The sequence below is a fragment of the Podarcis bocagei genome (genome assembly GCF_964188305.1).
Source record: "Podarcis bocagei genome assembly, chromosome: 7".
Taxonomy (NCBI): domain Eukaryota; kingdom Metazoa; phylum Chordata; class Lepidosauria; order Squamata; family Lacertidae; genus Podarcis; species Podarcis bocagei.
The window spans coordinates 85,504,219-85,527,603 of record NC_138132.1 but is presented as its reverse complement, the minus strand read 5'-3'; positions in this window follow the sequence as shown (position 1 = coordinate 85,527,603).

Here is a 23,385-nt window from a genome sequence, read left to right as displayed (position 1 = left end):
CCGATGATAAAAACCCATCTGTTTCCACCGAAAAACCTTTCAGGGGATCGTTTGCAACAGTTTGGGACCATTTTTGAGTGAACTGCAGAACGTCAGATTTTTAGCAGAAATTGTGACCGCGCGGCTTAGGGATTTTTTCAAAAAAAGTTGTCCAGACGTCGAGGGCTAATTCTGTTTCCGATTATAAAAACCCTTCTGTTTCCACCAAAAAACCTTTCAGGGATCGTTTGCAACAGTTTGCCAACATTTTTGAGTGAATTGCAGAACGTCAGATTTTTAGCAGAAATTGTGACCGCGCGGCTTAGGGATTTTTTCAAAAAAAGTTGTTCAGACGTCGAGGGCTAATTCTGTTTCCGATGATAAAAACCCATCTGTTTCCACCGAAAAACCTTTCAGGGGATCGTTTGCAACAGTTTGGGACCATTTTTGAGTGAACTGCAGAACGTCAGATTTTTAGCAGAAATTGTGACCGCGCGGCTTAGGGATTTTTTCAAAAAAAGTTGTTCAGACGTCGAGGGCTAATTCTGTTTCCAATTATAAAAACCCTTCTGTTTCCACCAAAAAACCTTTCAGGGGATCACTTGCAACACTTTGCCAACATTTTTGAGGGAATTGCAGAACGTCAGATTTTTAGCAGAAATTGTGACCGCGCGGCTTAGGGATTTTTTCAAAAAAAGTTGTTCAGACGTCGAGGGCTAATTCTGTTTCCGATGATAAAAACCCATCTGTTTCCACCGAAAAACATTTCAGGGGATCACTTGCAACAGTTTGCCAACATTTTTGAGTGAATTGCAGAACGTCAGTTTTTTAGCAGAAATTGTGACCGCGCGGCTTAGGGATTTTTTCAAAAAAAGTTGTCCAGACCTCGAGGGCTAATTCTGTTTCCGATGATAAAAACCCATCTGTTTCCACAGAAAAACCTTTCAGGGGATCATTTGCAACAGTTTGGGACCATTTTTGAGTGAACTGCAGAACGTCAGATTTTTAGCAGAAATTGTGACAGCGCAGTTTAGGGATTTTTTCAAAAAAAGTTGTTCAGACGTCGAGGGCTCATTCTGTTTCCGATGATAAAAACCCATCTGTTTCCACCGAAAAACATTTCAGGGGATCACTTGCAACACTTTGCCAACATTTTTGAGGGAATTGCAGAACGTCAGATTTTTAGCAGAAATTGTGACCGCGCGGCTTAGGGATTTTTTCAAAAAAAGTTGTTCAGACCTCGAGGGCTAATTCTGTTTCCGATGATAAAAACCCATCTGTTTCCACCGAAAAACCTTTCAGGGGATCGTTTGCAACAGTTTGGGACCATTTTTGAGTGAACTGCAGAACGTCAGATTTTTAGCAGAAATTGTGACCGCGCGGCTTAGGGATTTTTTCAAAAAAAGTTGTCCAGACGTCGAGGGCTAATTCTGTTTCCGATGATAAAAACCCATCTGTTTCCACCGAAAAACATTTCAGGGGATCACTTGCAACAGTTTGCCAACATTTTTGAGTGAATTGCAGAACGTCAGATTTTTAGCAGAAATTGTGACCGCGCGGCTTAGGGATTTTTTCAAAAAAAGTTGTTCAGACGTCGAGGGCTAATTCTGTTTCCGATTATAAAAACCCTTCTGTTTCCACCAAAAAACCTTTCAGGGGATCGTTTGCAACAGTTTGCCAACATTTTTGAGTGAATTGCAGAACGTCAGATTTTTAGCAGAAATTGTGACCGCGCGGCTTAGGGATTTTTTCAAAAAAAGTTGTTCAGACGTCGAGGGCTAATTCTGTTTCCGATGATAAAAACCCATCTGTTTCCACCGAAAAACCTTTAAGGGGATCGTTTGCAACAGTTTGGCACCATTTTTGAGTGAATTGCAGAACGTTAGATTTTTAGCAGAAATTGTGACCGCGCGGCTTAGGGATTTTTTCAAAAAAAGTTGTTCAGACGTCGAGGGCTAATTCTGTTTCCGATGATAAAAACCCATCTGTTTCCACCGAAAAACATTTCGGGGGATCACTTGCAACGGTTTGCCAACATTTTTAAGTGAATTGCAGAACTTCAGATTTTTAGCAGAAATTGTGACCGCGCGGCTTAGGGATTTTTTCAAAAAAAGTTGTTCAGACGTCGAGGGCTAATTCTGTTTCCGATGATAAAAACCCATCTGTTTCCACAGAAAAACCTTTCAGGGGATCATTTGCAACAGTTTGGGACCATTTTTGAGTGAACTGCAGAACGTCAGATTTTTAGCAGAAATTGTGACCGCGCGGCTTAGGGATTTTTTCAAAAAAAGTTGTTCAGACGTCGAGGGCTAATTCTGTTTCCGATGATAAAAACCCATCTGTTTCCACCGAAAAACATTTCAGGGGATCACTTGCAACAGTTTGGCAACATTTTTGAGTGAATTGCAGAACGTCAGATTTTTAGCAGAAATTGTGACCGCGCGGCTTAGGGATTTTTTCAAAAAAAGTTGTCCAGACCTCGAGGGCTAATTCTGTTTCCGATGATAAAAACCCATCTGTTTCCACAGAAAAACCTTTCAGGGGATCATTTGCAACAGTTTGGGACCATTTTTGAGTGAACTGCAGAACGTCAGATTTTTAGCAGAAATTGTGACAGCGCAGTTTAGGGATTTTTTCAAAAAAAGTTGTTCAGACGTCGAGGGCTCATTCTGTTTCCGATGATAAAAACCCATCTGTTTCCACCGAAAAACATTTCAGGGGATCACTTGCAACACTTTGCCAACATTTTTGAGGGAATTGCAGAACGTCAGATTTTTAGCAGAAATTGTGACCGCGCGGCTTAGGGATTTTTTCAAAAAAAGTTGTTCAGACCTCGAGGGCTAATTCTGTTTCCGATGATAAAAACCCATCTGTTTCCACCGAAAAACCTTTCAGGGGATCGTTTGCAACAGTTTGGGACCATTTTTGAGTGAACTGCAGAACGTCAGATTTTTAGCAGAAATTGTGACCGCGCGGCTTAGGGATTTTTTCAAAAAAAGTTGTCCAGACGTCGAGGGCTAATTCTGTTTCCGATGATAAAAACCCATCTGTTTCCACCGAAAAACATTTCAGGGGATCACTTGCAACAGTTTGCCAACATTTTTGAGTGAATTGCAGAACGTCAGATTTTTAGCAGAAATTGTGACCGCGCGGCTTAGGGATTTTTTCAAAAAAAGTTGTTCAGACGTCGAGGGCTAATTCTGTTTCCGATTATAAAAACCCTTCTGTTTCCACCAAAAAACCTTTCAGGGGATCGTTTGCAACAGTTTGCCAACATTTTTGAGTGAATTGCAGAACGTCAGATTTTTAGCAGAAATTGTGACCGCGCGGCTTAGGGATTTTTTCAAAAAAAGTTGTTCAGACGTCGAGGGCTAATTCTGTTTCCGATGATAAAAACCCATCTGTTTCCACCGAAAAACCTTTAAGGGGATCGTTTGCAACAGTTTGGCACCATTTTTGAGTGAATTGCAGAACGTTAGATTTTTAGCAGAAATTGTGACCGCGCGGCTTAGGGATTTTTTCAAAAAAAGTTGTTCAGACGTCGAGGGCTAATTCTGTTTCCGATGATAAAAACCCATCTGTTTCCACCGAAAAACATTTCGGGGGATCACTTGCAACGGTTTGCCAACATTTTTAAGTGAATTGCAGAACTTCAGATTTTTAGCAGAAATTGTGACCGCGCGGCTTAGGGATTTTTTCAAAAAAAGTTGTTCAGACGTCGAGGGCTAATTCTGTTTCCGATGATAAAAACCCATCTGTTTCCACAGAAAAACCTTTCAGGGGATCATTTGCAACAGTTTGGGACCATTTTTGAGTGAACTGCAGAACGTCAGATTTTTAGCAGAAATTGTGACCGCGCGGCTTAGGGATTTTTTCAAAAAAAGTTGTTCAGACGTCGAGGGCTAATTCTGTTTCCGATTATAAAAACCCTTCTGTTTCCACCAAAAAACCTTTCAGGGGATCGTTTGCAACAGTTTGCCAACATTTTTGAGTGAATTGCAGAACGTCAGATTTTTAGCAGAAATTGTGACCGCGCGGCTTAGGGATTTTTTCAAAAAAAGTTGTTCAGACGTCGAGGGCTAATTCTGTTTCCGATGATAAAAACCCATCTGTTTCCACCGAAAAACCTTTAAGGGGATCGTTTGCAACAGTTTGGCACCATTTTTGAGTGAATTGCAGAACGTTAGATTTTTAGCAGAAATTGTGACCGCGCGGCTTAGGGATTTTTTCAAAAAAAGTTGTTCAGACGTCGAGGGCTAATTCTGTTTCCGATGATAAAAACCCATCTGTTTCCACCGAAAAACATTTCGGGGGATCACTTGCAACGGTTTGCCAACATTTTTAAGTGAATTGCAGAACTTCAGATTTTTAGCAGAAATTGTGACCGCGCGGCTTAGGGATTTTTTCAAAAAAAGTTGTTCAGACGTCGAGGGCTAATTCTGTTTCCGATGATAAAAACCCATCTGTTTCCACAGAAAAACCTTTCAGGGGATCATTTGCAACAGTTTGGGACCATTTTTGAGTGAACTGCAGAACGTCAGATTTTTAGCAGAAATTGTGACCGCGCGGCTTAGGGATTTTTTCAAAAAAAGTTGTTCAGACGTCGAGGGCTAATTCTGTTTCCGATGATAAAAACCCATCTGTTTCCACCGAAAAACATTTCAGGGGATCACTTGCAACAGTTTGGCAACATTTTTGAGTGAATTGCAGAACGTCAGATTTTTAGCAGAAATTGTGACCGCGCGGCTTAGGGATTTTTTCAAAAAAAGTTGTTCAGACGACATGGGCTAATTCTGTTTCCAATGATAAAAACCCATCTGTTTCCACCGAAAAACATTTCAGGGGATCACTTGCAACAGTTTGCCAACATTTTTGAGTGAATTGCAGAACGTCAGATTTTTAGCAGAAATTGTGACCGCGCGGCTTAGGGATTTTTTCAAAAAAAGTTGTCCAGACCTCGAGGGCTAATTCTGTTTCCGATGATAAAAACCCATCTGTTTCCACAGAAAAACCTTTCAGGGGATCATTTGCAACAGTTTGGGACCATTTTTGAGTGAACTGCAGAACGTCAGATTTTTAGCAGAAATTGTGACAGCGCAGTTTAGGGATTTTTTCAAAAAAAGTTGTTCAGACGTCGAGGGCTAATTCTGTTTCCACCAAAAAACCTTTCAGGGGATCGTTTGCAACAGTTTGGCACCATTTTTGAGTGAATTGCAGAACGTTAGATTTTTAGCAGAAATTGTGACCGCGCGGCTTAGGGATTTTTTCAAAAAAAGTTGTTCAGACGTCGAGGGCTAATTCTGTTTCCGATGATAAAAACCCATCTGTTTCCACCGAAAAACCTTTCAGGGGATCGTTTGCAACAGTTTGGGACCATTTTTGAGTGAACTGCAGAACGTCAGATTTTTAGCAGAAATTGTGACCGCGCGGCTTAGGGATTTTTTCAAAAAAAGTTGTCCAGACGTCGAGGGCTAATTCTGTTTCCGATGATAAAAACCCATCTGTTTCCACCGAAAAACATTTCAGGGGATCACTTGCAACAGTTTGCCAACATTTTTGAGTGAATTGCAGAACGTCAGATTTTTAGCAGAAATTGTGACCGCGCGGCTTAGGGATTTTTTCAAAAAAAGTTGTTCAGACGTCGAGGGCTAATTCTGTTTCCGATTATAAAAACCCTTCTGTTTCCACCAAAAAACCTTTCAGGGGATCGTTTGCAACAGTTTGCCAACATTTTTGAGTGAATTGCAGAACGTCAGATTTTTAGCAGAAATTGTGACCGCGCGGCTTAGGGATTTTTTCAAAAAAAGTTGTCCAGACCTCGAGGGCTAATTCTGTTTCCGATGATAAAAACCCATCTGTTTCCACAGAAAAACCTTTCAGGGGATCATTTGCAACAGTTTGGGACCATTTTTGAGTGAACTGCAGAACGTCAGATTTTTAGCAGAAATTGTGACAGCGCAGTTTAGGGATTTTTTCAAAAAAAGTTGTTCAGACGTCGAGGGCTCATTCTGTTTCCGATGATAAAAACCCATCTGTTTCCACCGAAAAACATTTCAGGGGATCACTTGCAACACTTTGCCAACATTTTTGAGGGAATTGCAGAACGTCAGATTTTTAGCAGAAATTGTGACCGCGCGGCTTAGGGATTTTTTCAAAAAAAGTTGTTCAGACCTCGAGGGCTAATTCTGTTTCCGATGATAAAAACCCATCTGTTTCCACCGAAAAACCTTTCAGGGGATCGTTTGCAACAGTTTGGGACCATTTTTGAGTGAACTGCAGAACGTCAGATTTTTAGCAGAAATTGTGACCGCGCGGCTTAGGGATTTTTTCAAAAAAAGTTGTCCAGACGTCGAGGGCTAATTCTGTTTCCGATGATAAAAACCCATCTGTTTCCACCGAAAAACATTTCAGGGGATCACTTGCAACAGTTTGCCAACATTTTTGAGTGAATTGCAGAACGTCAGATTTTTAGCAGAAATTGTGACCGCGCGGCTTAGGGATTTTTTCAAAAAAAGTTGTTCAGACGTCGAGGGCTAATTCTGTTTCCGATTATAAAAACCCTTCTGTTTCCACCAAAAAACCTTTCAGGGGATCGTTTGCAACAGTTTGCCAACATTTTTGAGTGAATTGCAGAACGTCAGATTTTTAGCAGAAATTGTGACCGCGCGGCTTAGGGATTTTTTCAAAAAAAGTTGTTCAGACGTCGAGGGCTAATTCTGTTTCCGATGATAAAAACCCATCTGTTTCCACCGAAAAACCTTTAAGGGGATCGTTTGCAACAGTTTGGCACCATTTTTGAGTGAATTGCAGAACGTTAGATTTTTAGCAGAAATTGTGACCGCGCGGCTTAGGGATTTTTTCAAAAAAAGTTGTTCAGACGTCGAGGGCTAATTCTGTTTCCGATGATAAAAACCCATCTGTTTCCACCGAAAAACATTTCGGGGGATCACTTGCAACGGTTTGCCAACATTTTTAAGTGAATTGCAGAACTTCAGATTTTTAGCAGAAATTGTGACCGCGCGGCTTAGGGATTTTTTCAAAAAAAGTTGTTCAGACGTCGAGGGCTAATTCTGTTTCCGATGATAAAAACCCATCTGTTTCCACAGAAAAACCTTTCAGGGGATCATTTGCAACAGTTTGGGACCATTTTTGAGTGAACTGCAGAACGTCAGATTTTTAGCAGAAATTGTGACCGCGCGGCTTAGGGATTTTTTCAAAAAAAGTTGTTCAGACGTCGAGGGCTAATTCTGTTTCCGATGATAAAAACCCATCTGTTTCCACCGAAAAACATTTCGGGGGATCACTTGCAACGGTTTGCCAACATTTTTAAGTGAATTGCAGAACTTCAGATTTTTAGCAGAAATTGTGACCGCGCGGCTTAGGGATTTTTTCAAAAAAAGTTGTTCAGACGTCGAGGGCTAATTCTGTTTCCGATGATAAAAACCCATCTGTTTCCACAGAAAAACCTTTCAGGGGATCATTTGCAACAGTTTGGGACCATTTTTGAGTGAACTGCAGAACGTCAGATTTTTAGCAGAAATTGTGACCGCGCGGCTTAGGGATTTTTTCAAAAAAAGTTGTTCAGACGTCGAGGGCTAATTCTGTTTCCGATGATAAAAACCCATCTGTTTCCACCGAAAAACATTTCAGGGGATCACTTGCAACAGTTTGGCAACATTTTTGAGTGAATTGCAGAACGTCAGATTTTTAGCAGAAATTGTGACCGCGCGGCTTAGGGATTTTTTCAAAAAAAGTTGTCCAGACCTCGAGGGCTAATTCTGTTTCCGATGATAAAAACCCATCTGTTTCCACAGAAAAACCTTTCAGGGGATCATTTGCAACAGTTTGGGACCATTTTTGAGTGAACTGCAGAACGTCAGATTTTTAGCAGAAATTGTGACAGCGCAGTTTAGGGATTTTTTCAAAAAAAGTTGTTCAGACGTCGAGGGCTCATTCTGTTTCCGATGATAAAAACCCATCTGTTTCCACCGAAAAACATTTCAGGGGATCACTTGCAACACTTTGCCAACATTTTTGAGTGAATTGCAGAACGTCAGATTTTTAGCAGAAATTGTGACCGCGCGGCTTAGGGATTTTTTCAAAAAAAGTTGTTCAGACGTCGAGGGCTAATTCTGTTTCCGATTATAAAAACCCTTCTGTTTCCACCAAAAAACCTTTCAGGGGATCGTTTGCAACAGTTTGCCAACATTTTTGAGTGAATTGCAGAACGTCAGATTTTTAGCAGAAATTGTGACCGCGCGGCTTAGGGATTTTTTCAAAAAAAGTTGTTCAGACGTCGAGGGCTAATTCTGTTTCCGATGATAAAAACCCATCTGTTTCCACCGAAAAACCTTTAAGGGGATCGTTTGCAACAGTTTGGCACCATTTTTGAGTGAATTGCAGAACGTTAGATTTTTAGCAGAAATTGTGACCGCGCGGCTTAGGGATTTTTTCAAAAAAAGTTGTTCAGACGTCGAGGGCTAATTCTGTTTCCGATGATAAAAACCCATCTGTTTCCACCGAAAAACATTTCGGGGGATCACTTGCAACGGTTTGCCAACATTTTTAAGTGAATTGCAGAACTTCAGATTTTTAGCAGAAATTGTGACCGCGCGGCTTAGGGATTTTTTCAAAAAAAGTTGTTCAGACGTCGAGGGCTAATTCTGTTTCCGATGATAAAAACCCATCTGTTTCCACAGAAAAACCTTTCAGGGGATCATTTGCAACAGTTTGGGACCATTTTTGAGTGAACTGCAGAACGTCAGATTTTTAGCAGAAATTGTGACCGCGCGGCTTAGGGATTTTTTCAAAAAAAGTTGTTCAGACGTCGAGGGCTAATTCTGTTTCCGATTATAAAAACCCTTCTGTTTCCACCAAAAAACCTTTCAGGGGATCGTTTGCAACAGTTTGCCAACATTTTTGAGTGAATTGCAGAACGTCAGATTTTTAGCAGAAATTGTGACCGCGCGGCTTAGGGATTTTTTCAAAAAAAGTTGTTCAGACGTCGAGGGCTAATTCTGTTTCCGATGATAAAAACCCATCTGTTTCCACCGAAAAACCTTTAAGGGGATCGTTTGCAACAGTTTGGCACCATTTTTGAGTGAATTGCAGAACGTTAGATTTTTAGCAGAAATTGTGACCGCGCGGCTTAGGGATTTTTTCAAAAAAAGTTGTTCAGACGTCGAGGGCTAATTCTGTTTCCGATGATAAAAACCCATCTGTTTCCACCGAAAAACATTTCGGGGGATCACTTGCAACGGTTTGCCAACATTTTTAAGTGAATTGCAGAACTTCAGATTTTTAGCAGAAATTGTGACCGCGCGGCTTAGGGATTTTTTCAAAAAAAGTTGTTCAGACGTCGAGGGCTAATTCTGTTTCCGATGATAAAAACCCATCTGTTTCCACAGAAAAACCTTTCAGGGGATCATTTGCAACAGTTTGGGACCATTTTTGAGTGAACTGCAGAACGTCAGATTTTTAGCAGAAATTGTGACCGCGCGGCTTAGGGATTTTTTCAAAAAAAGTTGTTCAGACGTCGAGGGCTAATTCTGTTTCCGATGATAAAAACCCATCTGTTTCCACCGAAAAACATTTCAGGGGATCACTTGCAACAGTTTGGCAACATTTTTGAGTGAATTGCAGAACGTCAGATTTTTAGCAGAAATTGTGACCGCGCGGCTTAGGGATTTTTTCAAAAAAAGTTGTTCAGACGACATGGGCTAATTCTGTTTCCAATGATAAAAACCCATCTGTTTCCACCGAAAAACATTTCAGGGGATCACTTGCAACAGTTTGCCAACATTTTTGAGTGAATTGCAGAACGTCAGATTTTTAGCAGAAATTGTGACCGCGCGGCTTAGGGATTTTTTCAAAAAAAGTTGTCCAGACCTCGAGGGCTAATTCTGTTTCCGATGATAAAAACCCATCTGTTTCCACAGAAAAACCTTTCAGGGGATCATTTGCAACAGTTTGGGACCATTTTTGAGTGAACTGCAGAACGTCAGATTTTTAGCAGAAATTGTGACAGCGCAGTTTAGGGATTTTTTCAAAAAAAGTTGTTCAGACGTCGAGGGCTAATTCTGTTTCCACCAAAAAACCTTTCAGGGGATCGTTTGCAACAGTTTGGCACCATTTTTGAGTGAATTGCAGAACGTTAGATTTTTAGCAGAAATTGTGACCGCGCGGCTTAGGGATTTTTTCAAAAAAAGTTGTTCAGACGTCGAGGGCTAATTCTGTTTCCGATGATAAAAACCCATCTGTTTCCACCGAAAAACCTTTCAGGGGATCGTTTGCAACAGTTTGGGACCATTTTTGAGTGAACTGCAGAACGTCAGATTTTTAGCAGAAATTGTGACCGCGCGGCTTAGGGATTTTTTCAAAAAAAGTTGTCCAGACGTCGAGGGCTAATTCTGTTTCCGATGATAAAAACCCATCTGTTTCCACCGAAAAACATTTCAGGGGATCACTTGCAACAGTTTGCCAACATTTTTGAGTGAATTGCAGAACGTCAGATTTTTAGCAGAAATTGTGACCGCGCGGCTTAGGGATTTTTTCAAAAAAAGTTGTTCAGACGTCGAGGGCTAATTCTGTTTCCGATTATAAAAACCCTTCTGTTTCCACCAAAAAACCTTTCAGGGGATCGTTTGCAACAGTTTGCCAACATTTTTGAGTGAATTGCAGAACGTCAGATTTTTAGCAGAAATTGTGACCGCGCGGCTTAGGGATTTTTTCAAAAAAAGTTGTTCAGACGTCGAGGGCTAATTCTGTTTCCGATGATAAAAACCCATCTGTTTCCACCGAAAAACCTTTAAGGGGATCGTTTGCAACAGTTTGGCACCATTTTTGAGTGAATTGCAGAACGTTAGATTTTTAGCAGAAATTGTGACCGCGCGGCTTAGGGATTTTTTCAAAAAACGTTGTTCAGACGTCGAGGGCTAATTCTGTTTCCGATGATAAAAACCCATCTGTTTCCACCGAAAAACATTTCGGGGGATCACTTGCAACGGTTTGCCAACATTTTTAAGTGAATTGCAGAACTTCAGATTTTTAGCAGAAATTGTGACCGCGCGGCTTAGGGATTTTTTCAAAAAAAGTTGTTCAGACGTCGAGGGCTAATTCTGTTTCCGATGATAAAAACCCATCTGTTTCCACAGAAAAACCTTTCAGGGGATCATTTGCAACAGTTTGGGACCATTTTTGAGTGAACTGCAGAACGTCAGATTTTTAGCAGAAATTGTGACCGCGCGGCTTAGGGATTTTTTCAAAAAAAGTTGTTCAGACGTCGAGGGCTAATTCTGTTTCCGATTATAAAAACCCTTCTGTTTCCACCAAAAAACCTTTCAGGGGATCGTTTGCAACAGTTTGCCAACATTTTTGAGTGAATTGCAGAACGTCAGATTTTTAGCAGAAATTGTGACCGCGCGGCTTAGGGATTTTTTCAAAAAAAGTTGTTCAGACGTCGAGGGCTAATTCTGTTTCCGATGATAAAAACCCATCTGTTTCCACCGAAAAACCTTTAAGGGGATCGTTTGCAACAGTTTGGCACCATTTTTGAGTGAATTGCAGAACGTTAGATTTTTAGCAGAAATTGTGACCGCGCGGCTTAGGGATTTTTTCAAAAAAAGTTGTTCAGACGTCGAGGGCTAATTCTGTTTCCGATGATAAAAACCCATCTGTTTCCACCGAAAAACATTTCGGGGGATCACTTGCAACGGTTTGCCAACATTTTTAAGTGAATTGCAGAACTTCAGATTTTTAGCAGAAATTGTGACCGCGCGGCTTAGGGATTTTTTCAAAAAAAGTTGTTCAGACGTCGAGGGCTAATTCTGTTTCCGATGATAAAAACCCATCTGTTTCCACAGAAAAACCTTTCAGGGGATCATTTGCAACAGTTTGGGACCATTTTTGAGTGAACTGCAGAACGTCAGATTTTTAGCAGAAATTGTGACCGCGCGGCTTAGGGATTTTTTCAAAAAAAGTTGTTCAGACGTCGAGGGCTAATTCTGTTTCCGATGATAAAAACCCATCTGTTTCCACCGAAAAACATTTCAGGGGATCACTTGCAACAGTTTGCCAACATTTTTGAGTGAATTGCAGAACGTCAGATTTTTAGCAGAAATTGTGACCGCGCGGCTTAGGGATTTTTTCAAAAAAAGTTGTCCAGACCTCGAGGGCTAATTCTGTTTCCGATGATAAAAACCCATCTGTTTCCACAGAAAAACCTTTCAGGGGATCATTTGCAACAGTTTGGGACCATTTTTGAGTGAACTGCAGAACGTCAGATTTTTAGCAGAAATTGTGACAGCGCAGTTTAGGGATTTTTTCAAAAAAAGTTGTTCAGACGTCGAGGGCTAATTCTGTTTCCGATTATAAAAACCCTTCTGTTTCCACCAAAAAACCTTTCAGGGGATCGTTTGCAACAGTTTGGCACCATTTTTGAGTGAATTGCAGAACGTTAGATTTTTAGCAGAAATTGTGACCGCGCGGCTTAGGGATTTTTTCAAAAAAAGTTGTTCAGACGTCGAGGGCTAATTCTGTTTCCGATGATAAAAACCCATCTGTTTCCACCGAAAAACCTTTCAGGGGATCGTTTGCAACAGTTTGGGACCATTTTTGAGTGAACTGCAGAACGTCAGATTTTTAGCAGAAATTGTGACCGCGCGGCTTAGGGATTTTTTCAAAAAAAGTTGTCCAGACGTCGAGGGCTAATTCTGTTTCCGATGATAAAAACCCATCTGTTTCCACCGAAAAACATTTCAGGGGATCACTTGCAACAGTTTGCCAACATTTTTTGAGTGAATTGCAGAACGTCAGATTTTTAGCAGAAATTGTGACCGCGCGGCTTAGGGATTTTTTCAAAAAAAGTTGTTCAGACGTCGAGGGCTAATTCTGTTTCCGATTATAAAAACCCTTCTGTTTCCACCAAAAAACCTTTCAGGGGATCGTTTGCAACAGTTTGCCAACATTTTTGAGTGAATTGCAGAACGTCAGATTTTTAGCAGAAATTGTGACCGCGCGGCTTAGGGATTTTTTCAAAAAAAGTTGTTCAGACGTCGAGGGCTAATTCTGTTTCCGATGATAAAAACCCATCTGTTTCCACCGAAAAACCTTTAAGGGGATCGTTTGCAACAGTTTGGCACCATTTTTGAGTGAATTGCAGAACGTTAGATTTTTAGCAGAAATTGTGACCGCGCGGCTTAGGGATTTTTTCAAAAAAAGTTGTTCAGACGTCGAGGGCTAATTCTGTTTCCGATGATAAAAACCCATCTGTTTCCACCGAAAAACATTTCGGGGGATCACTTGCAACGGTTTGCCAACATTTTTAAGTGAATTGCAGAACTTCAGATTTTTAGCAGAAATTGTGACCGCGCGGCTTAGGGATTTTTTCAAAAAAAGTTGTTCAGACGTCGAGGGCTAATTCTGTTTCCGATGATAAAAACCCATCTGTTTCCACAGAAAAACCTTTCAGGGGATCATTTGCAACAGTTTGGGACCATTTTTGAGTGAACTGCAGAACGTCAGATTTTTAGCAGAAATTGTGACCGCGCGGCTTAGGGATTTTTTCAAAAAAAGTTGTTCAGACGTCGAGGGCTAATTCTGTTTCCGATTATAAAAACCCTTCTGTTTCCACCAAAAAACCTTTCAGGGGATCGTTTGCAACAGTTTGCCAACATTTTTGAGTGAATTGCAGAACGTCAGATTTTTAGCAGAAATTGTGACCGCGCGGCTTAGGGATTTTTTCAAAAAAAGTTGTTCAGACGTCGAGGGCTAATTCTGTTTCCGATGATAAAAACCCATCTGTTTCCACCGAAAAACCTTTAAGGGGATCGTTTGCAACAGTTTGGCACCATTTTTGAGTGAATTGCAGAACGTTAGATTTTTAGCAGAAATTGTGACCGCGCGGCTTAGGGATTTTTTCAAAAAAAGTTGTTCAGACGTCGAGGGCTAATTCTGTTTCCGATGATAAAAACCCATCTGTTTCCACCGAAAAACATTTCGGGGGATCACTTGCAACGGTTTGCCAACATTTTTAAGTGAATTGCAGAACTTCAGATTTTTAGCAGAAATTGTGACCGCGCGGCTTAGGGATTTTTTCAAAAAAAGTTGTTCAGACGTCGAGGGCTAATTCTGTTTCCGATGATAAAAACCCATCTGTTTCCACAGAAAAACCTTTCAGGGGATCATTTGCAACAGTTTGGGACCATTTTTGAGTGAACTGCAGAACGTCAGATTTTTAGCAGAAATTGTGACCGCGCGGCTTAGGGATTTTTTCAAAAAAAGTTGTTCAGACGTCGAGGGCTAATTCTGTTTCCGATGATAAAAACCCATCTGTTTCCACCGAAAAACATTTCAGGGGATCACTTGCAACAGTTTGGCAACATTTTTGAGTGAATTGCAGAACGTCAGATTTTTAGCAGAAATTGTGACCGCGCGGCTTAGGGATTTTTTCAAAAAAAGTTGTTCAGACGACATGGGCTAATTCTGTTTCCAATGATAAAAACCCATCTGTTTCCACCGAAAAACATTTCAGGGGATCACTTGCAACAGTTTGCCAACATTTTTGAGTGAATTGCAGAACGTCAGATTTTTAGCAGAAATTGTGACCGCGCGGCTTAGGGATTTTTTCAAAAAAAGTTGTCCAGACCTCGAGGGCTAATTCTGTTTCCGATGATAAAAACCCATCTGTTTCCACAGAAAAACCTTTCAGGGGATCATTTGCAACAGTTTGGGACCATTTTTGAGTGAACTGCAGAACGTCAGATTTTTAGCAGAAATTGTGACAGCGCAGTTTAGGGATTTTTTCAAAAAAAGTTGTTCAGACGTCGAGGGCTAATTCTGTTTCCGATTATAAAAACCCTTCTGTTTCCACCAAAAAACCTTTCAGGGGATCGTTTGCAACAGTTTGGCACCATTTTTGAGTGAATTGCAGAACGTTAGATTTTTAGCAGAAATTGTGACCGCGCGGCTTAGGGATTTTTTCAAAAAAAGTTGTTCAGACGTCGAGGGCTAATTCTGTTTCCGATGATAAAAACCCATCTGTTTCCACCGAAAAACCTTTCAGGGGATCGTTTGCAACAGTTTGGGACCATTTTTGAGTGAACTGCAGAACGTCAGATTTTTAGCAGAAATTGTGACCGCGCGGCTTAGGGATTTTTTCAAAAAAAGTTGTCCAGACGTCGAGGGCTAATTCTGTTTCCGATGATAAAAACCCATCTGTTTCCACCGAAAAACATTTCAGGGGATCACTTGCAACAGTTTGCCAACATTTTTGAGTGAATTGCAGAACGTCAGATTTTTAGCAGAAATTGTGACCGCGCGGCTTAGGGATTTTTTCAAAAAAAGTTGTTCAGACGTCGAGGGCTAATTCTGTTTCCGATTATAAAAACCCTTCTGTTTCCACCAAAAAACCTTTCAGGGGATCGTTTGCAACAGTTTGCCAACATTTTTGAGTGAATTGCAGAACGTCAGATTTTTAGCAGAAATTGTGACCGCGCGGCTTAGGGATTTTTTCAAAAAAAGTTGTTCAGACGTCGAGGGCTAATTCTGTTTCCGATGATAAAAACCCATCTGTTTCCACCGAAAAACCTTTAAGGGGATCGTTTGCAACAGTTTGGCACCATTTTTGAGTGAATTGCAGAACGTTAGATTTTTAGCAGAAATTGTGACCGCGCGGCTTAGGGATTTTTTCAAAAAACGTTGTTCAGACGTCGAGGGCTAATTCTGTTTCCGATGATAAAAACCCATCTGTTTCCACCGAAAAACATTTCGGGGGATCACTTGCAACGGTTTGCCAACATTTTTAAGTGAATTGCAGAACTTCAGATTTTTAGCAGAAATTGTGACCGCGCGGCTTAGGGATTTTTTCAAAAAAAGTTGTTCAGACGTCGAGGGCTAATTCTGTTTCCGATGATAAAAACCCATCTGTTTCCACAGAAAAACCTTTCAGGGGATCATTTGCAACAGTTTGGGACCATTTTTGAGTGAACTGCAGAACGTCAGATTTTTAGCAGAAATTGTGACCGCGCGGCTTAGGGATTTTTTCAAAAAAAGTTGTTCAGACGTCGAGGGCTAATTCTGTTTCCGATGATAAAAACCCATCTGTTTCCACCGAAAAACATTTCAGGGGATCACTTGCAACAGTTTGGCAACATTTTTGAGTGAATTGCAGAACGTCAGATTTTTAGCAGAAATTGTGACCGCGCGGCTTAGGGATTTTTTCAAAAAAAGTTGTTCAGACGACATGGGCTAATTCTGTTTCCAATGATAAAAACCCATCTGTTTCCACCGAAAAACATTTCAGGGGATCACTTGCAACAGTTTGCCAACATTTTTGAGTGAATTGCAGAACGTCAGATTTTTAGCAGAAATTGTGACCGCGCGGCTTAGGGATTTTTTCAAAAAAAAGTTGTTCAGACGTCGAGGGCTAATTCTGTTTCCGATTATAAAAACCCATCTGTTTCCACCGAAAAACATTTCAGGGGATCACTTGCAACAGTTTGGCAACATTTTTGAGTGAATTGCAGAACGTCAGATTTTTAGCAGAAATTGTGACCGCGCGGCTTAGGGATTTTTTCAAAAAAAGTTGTTCAGACGACATGGGCTAATTCTGTTTGCAATGATAAAAACCCATCTGTTTCCACCGAAAAACATTTCAGGGGATCACTTGCAACAGTTTGCCAACATTTTTGAGTGAATTGCAGAACGTCAGATTTTTAGCAGAAATTGTGACCGCGCGGCTTAGGGATTTTTTCAAAAAAAGTTGTCCAGACCTCGAGGGCTAATTCTGTTTCCGATGATAAAAACCCATCTGTTTCCACAGAAAAACCTTTCAGGGGATCATTTGCAACAGTTTGGGACCATTTTTGAGTGAACTGCAGAACGTCAGATTTTTAGCAGAAATTGTGACAGCGCAGTTTAGGGATTTTTTCAAAAAAAGTTGTTCAGACGTCGAGGGCTCATTCTGTTTCCGATGATAAAAACCCATCTGTTTCCACCGAAAAACATTTCAGGGGATCACTTGCAACACTTTGCCAACATTTTTGAGGGAATTGCAGAACGTCAGATTTTTAGCAGAAATTGTGACCGCGCGGCTTAGGGATTTTTTCAAAAAAAGTTGTTCAGACCTCGAGGGCTAATTCTGTTTCCGATGATAAAAACCCATCTGTTTCCACCGAAAAACCTTTCAGGGGATCGTTTGCAACAGTTTGGGACCATTTTTGAGTGAACTGCAGAACGTCAGATTTTTAGCAGAAATTGTGACCGCGCGGCTTAGGGATTTTTTCAAAAAAAGTTGTCCAGACGTCGAGGGCTAATTCTGTTTCCGATGATAAAAACCCATCTGTTTCCACCGAAAAACATTTCAGGGGATCGTTTGCAACAGTTTGCCAACATTTTTGAGTGAATTGCAGAACGTCAGATTTTTAGCAGAAATTGTGACCGCGCGGCTTAGGGATTTTTTCAAAAAAAGTTGTTCAGACGTCGAGGGCTAATTCTGTTTCCGATGATAAAAACCCTTCTGTTTCCACCAAAAAACATTTCGGGGGATCACTTGCAACGGTTTGCCAACATTTTTAAGTGAATTGCAGAACTTCAGATTTTTAGCAGAAATTGTGACCGCGCGGCTTAGGGATTTTTTCAAAAAAAGTTGTTCAGACGTCGAGGGCTAATTCTGTTTCCGATGATAAAAACCCATCTGTTTCCACAGAAAAACCTTTCAGGGGATCATTTGCAACAGTTTGGGACCATTTTTGAGTGAACTGCAGAACGTCAGATTTTTAGCAGAAATTGTGACCGCGCGGCTTAGGGATTTTTTCAAAAAAAGTTGTTCAGACGTCGAGGGCTAATTCTGTTTCCGATGATAAAAACCCATCTGTTTCCACCGAAAAACATTTCAGGGGATCACTTGCAACAGTTTGGCAACATTTTTGAGTGAATTGCAGAACGTCAGATTTTTAGCAGAAATTGTGACCGCGCGGCTTAGGGATTTTTTCAAAAAAAGTTGTTCAGACGACATGGGCTAATTCTGTTTCCAATGATAAAAACCCATCTGTTTCCACCGAAAAACATTTCAGGGGATCACTTGCAACAGTTTGCCAACATTTTTGAGTGAATTGCAGAACGTCAGATTTTTAGCAGAAATTGTGACCGCGCGGCTTAGGGATTTTTTCAAAAAAAGTTGTCCAGACCTCGAGGGCTAATTCTGTTTCCGATGATAAAAACCCATCTGTTTCCACAGAAAAACCTTTCAGGGGATCATTTGCAACAGTTTGGGACCATTTTTGAGTGAACTGCAGAACGTCAGATTTTTAGCAGAAATTGTGACCGCGCGGCTTAGGGATTTTTTCAAAAAAAGTTGTTCAGACGTCGAGGGCTAATTCTGTTTCCGATGATAAAAACCCATCTGTTTCCACCGAAAAACATTTCAGGGGATCACTTGCAACAGTTTGGCAACATTTTTGAGTGAATTGCAGAACGTCAGATTTTTAGCAGAAATTGTGACCGCGCGGCTTAGGGATTTTTTCAAAAAAAGTTGTTCAGACGACATGGGCTAATTCTGTTTCCAATGATAAAAACCCATCTGTTTCCACCGAAAAACATTTCAGGGGATCACTTGCAACAGTTTGCCAACATTTTTGAGTGAATTGCAGAACGTCAGATTTTTAGCAGAAATTGTGACCGCGCGGCTTAGGGATTTTTTCAAAAAAAGTTGTCCAGACCTCGAGGGCTAATTCTGTTTCCGATGATAAAAACCCATCTGTTTCCACAGAAAAACCTTTCAGGGGATCATTTGCAACAGTTTGGGACCATTTTTGAGTGAACTGCAGAACGTCAGATTTTTAGCAGAAATTGTGACAGCGCAGTTTAGGGATTTTTTCAAAAAAAGTTGTTCAGACGTCGAGGGCTCATTCTGTTTCCGATGATAAAAACCCATCTGTTTCCACCGAAAAACATTTCAGGGGATCACTTGCAACACTTTGCCAACATTTTTGAGGGAATTGCAGAACGTCAGATTTTTAGCAGAAATTGTGACCGCGCGGCTTAGGGATTTTTTCAAAAAAAGTTGTTCAGACCTCGAGGGCTAATTCTGTTTCCGATGATAAAAACCCATCTGTTTCCACCGAAAAACCTTTCAGGGGATCGTTTGCAACAGTTTGGGACCATTTTTGAGTGAACTGCAGAACGTCAGATTTTTAGCAGAAATTGTGACCGCGCGGCTTAGGGATTTTTTCAAAAAAAGTTGTCCAGACGTCGAGGGCTAATTCTGTTTCCGATGATAAAAACCCATCTGTTTCCACCGAAAAACATTTCAGGGGATCACTTGCAACAGTTTGCCAACATTTTTGAGTGAATTGCAGAACGTCAGATTTTTAGCAGAAATTGTGACCGCGCGGCTTAGGGATTTTTTCAAAAAAAGTTGTTCAGACGTCGAGGGCTAATTCTGTTTCCGATTATAAAAACCCTTCTGTTTCCACCAAAAAACCTTTCAGGGGATCGTTTGCAACAGTTTGCCAACATTTTTGAGTGAATTGCAGAACGTCAGATTTTTAGCAGAAATTGTGACCGCGCGGCTTAGGGATTTTTTCAAAAAAAGTTGTTCAGACGTCGAGGGCTAATTCTGTTTCCGATGATAAAAACCCATCTGTTTCCACCGAAAAACCTTTAAGGGGATCGTTTGCAACAGTTTGGCACCATTTTTGAGTGAATTGCAGAACGTTAGATTTTTAGCAGAAATTGTGACCGCGCGGCTTAGGGATTTTTTCAAAAAAAGTTGTTCAGACGTCGAGGGCTAATTCTGTTTCCGATGATAAAAACCCATCTGTTTCCACCGAAAAACATTTCGGGGGATCACTTGCAACGGTTTGCCAACATTTTTAAGTGAATTGCAGAACTTCAGATTTTTAGCAGAAATTGTGACCGCGCGGCTTAGGGATTTTTTCAAAAAAAGTTGTTCAGACGTCGAGGGCTAATTCTGTTTCCGATGATAAAAACCCATCTGTTTCCACAGAAAAACCTTTCAGGGGATCATTTGCAACAGTTTGGGACCATTTTTGAGTGAACTGCAGAACGTCAGATTTTTAGCAGAAATTGTGACCGCGCGGCTTAGGGATTTTTTCAAAAAAAGTTGTTCAGACGTCGAGGGCTAATTCTGTTTCCGATTATAAAAACCCTTCTGTTTCCACCAAAAAACCTTTCAGGGGATCGTTTGCAACAGTTTGCCAACATTTTTGAGTGAATTGCAGAACGTCAGATTTTTAGCAGAAATTGTGACCGCGCGGCTTAGGGATTTTTTCAAAAAAAGTTGTTCAGACGTCGAGGGCTAATTCTGTTTCCGATGATAAAAACCCATCTGTTTCCACCGAAAAACCTTTAAGGGGATCGTTTGCAACAGTTTGGCACCATTTTTGAGTGAATTGCAGAACGTTAGATTTTTAGCAGAAATTGTGACCGCGCGGCTTAGGGATTTTTTCAAAAAAAGTTGTTCAGACGTCGAGGGCTAATTCTGTTTCCGATGATAAAAACCCATCTGTTTCCACCGAAAAACATTTCGGGGGATCACTTGCAACGGTTTGCCAACATTTTTAAGTGAATTGCAGAACTTCAGATTTTTAGCAGAAATTGTGACCGCGCGGCTTAGGGATTTTTTCAAAAAAAGTTGTTCAGACGTCGAGGGCTAATTCTGTTTCCGATGATAAAAACCCATCTGTTTCCACAGAAAAACCTTTCAGGGGATCATTTGCAACAGTTTGGGACCATTTTTGAGTGAACTGCAGAACGTCAGATTTTTAGCAGAAATTGTGACCGCGCGGCTTAGGGATTTTTTCAAAAAAAGTTGTCCAGACCTCGAGGGCTAATTCTGTTTCCGATGATAAAAACCCATCTGTTTCCACAGAAAAACCTTTCAGGGGATCATTTGCAACAGTTTGGGACCATTTTTGAGTGAACTGCAGAACGTCAGATTTTTAGCAGAAATTGTGACAGCGCAGTTTAGGGATTTTTTCAAAAAAAGTTGTTCAGACGTCGAGGGCTCATTCTGTTTCCGATGATAAAAACCCATCTGTTTCCACCGAAAAACATTTCAGGGGATCACTTGCAACACTTTGCCAACATTTTTGAGGGAATTGCAGAACGTCAGATTTTTAGCAGAAATTGTGACCGCGCGGCTTAGGGATTTTTTCAAAAAAAGTTGTTCAGACCTCGAGGGCTAATTCTGTTTCCGATGATAAAAACCCATCTGTTTCCACCGAAAAACCTTTCAGGGGATCGTTTGCAACAGTTTGGGACCATTTTTGAGTGAACTGCAGAACGTCAGATTTTTAGCAGAAATTGTGACCGCGCGGCTTAGGGATTTTTTCAAAAAAAGTTGTCCAGACGTCGAGGGCTAATTCTGTTTCCGATGATAAAAACCCATCTGTTTCCACCGAAAAACATTTCAGGGGATCACTTGCAACAGTTTGCCAACATTTTTGAGTGAATTGCAGAACGTCAGATTTTTAGCAGAAATTGTGACCGCGCGGCTTAGGGATTTTTTCAAAAAAAGTTGTTCAGACGTCGAGGGCTAATTCTGTTTCCGATTATAAAAACCCTTCTGTTTCCACCAAAAAACCTTTCAGGGGATCGTTTGCAACAGTTTGGCACCATTTTTGAGTGAATTGCAGAACGTCAGATTTTTAGCAGAAATTGTGACCGCGCGGCTTAGGGATTTTTTCAAAAAAAGTTGTTCAGACGTCGAGGGCTAATTCTGTTTCCGATGATAAAAACCCATCTGTTTCCACCGAAAAACCTTTAAGGGGATCGTTTGCAACAGTTTGGCACCATTTTTGAGTGAATTGCAGAACGTTAGATTTTTAGCAGAAATTGTGACCGCGCGGCTTAGGGATTTTTTCAAAAAAAGTTGTTCAGACGTCGAGGTCTAATTCTGTTTCCGATGATAAAAACCCATCTGTTTCCACCGAAAAACATTTCGGGGGATCACTTGCAACGGTTTGCCAACATTTTTAAGTGAATTGCAGAACTTCAGATTTTTAGCAGAAATTGTGACCGCGCGGCTTAGGGATTTTTTCAAAAAAAGTTGTTCAGACGTCGAGGGCTAATTCTGTTTCCGATGATAAAAACCCATCTGTTTCCACAGAAAAACCTTTCAGGGGATCATTTGCAACAGTTTGGGACCATTTTTGAGTGAACTGCAGAACGTCAGATTTTTAGCAGAAATTGTGACCGCGCGGCTTAGGGATTTTTTCAAAAAAAGTTGTTCAGACGTCGAGGGCTAATTCTGTTTCCGATGATAAAAACCCATCTGTTTCCACCGAAAAACATTTCAGGGGATCACTTGCAACAGTTTGGCAACATTTTTGAGTGAATTGCAGAACGTCAGATTTTTAGCAGAAATTGTGACCGCGCGGCTTAGGGATTTTTTCAAAAAAAGTTGTTCAGACGACATGGGCTAATTCTGTTTCCAATGATAAAAACCCATCTGTTTCCACCGAAAAACATTTCAGGGGATCACTTGCAACAGTTTGCCAACATTTTTGAGTGAATTGCAGAACGTCAGATTTTTAGCAGAAATTGTGACCGCGCGGCTTAGGGATTTTTTCAAAAAAAAGTTGTTCAGACGTCGAGGGCTAATTCTGTTTCCGATTATAAAAACCCATCTGTTTCCACCGAAAAACATTTCAGGGGATCACTTGCAACAGTTTGGCAACATTTTTGAGTGAATTGCAGAACGTCAGATTTTTAGCAGAAATTGTGACCGCGCGGCTTAGGGATTTTTTCAAAAAAAGTTGTTCAGACGACATGGGCTAATTCTGTTTGCAATGATAAAAACCCATCTGTTTCCACCGAAAAACATTTCAGGGGATCACTTGCAACAGTTTGCCAACATTTTTGAGTGAATTGCAGAACGTCAGATTTTTAGCAGAAATTGTGACCGCGCGGCTTAGGGATTTTTTCAAAAAAAGTTGTCCAGACCTCGAGGGCTAATTCTGTTTCCGATGATAAAAACCCATCTGTTTCCACAGAAAAACCTTTCAGGGGATCATTTGCAACAGTTTGGGACCATTTTTGAGTGAACTGCAGAACGTCAGATTTTTAGCAGAAATTGTGACAGCGCAGTTTAGGGATTTTTTCAAAAAAAGTTGTTCAGACGTCGAGGGCTCATTCTGTTTCCGATGATAAAAACCCATCTGTTTCCACCGAAAAACATTTCAGGGGATCACTTGCAACACTTTGCCAACATTTTTGAGGGAATTGCAGAACGTCAGATTTTTAGCAGAAATTGTGACCGCGCGGCTTAGGGATTTTTTCAAAAAAAGTTGTTCAGACCTCGAGGGCTAATTCTGTTTCCGATGATAAAAACCCATCTGTTTCCACCGAAAAACCTTTCAGGGGATCGTTTGCAACAGTTTGGGA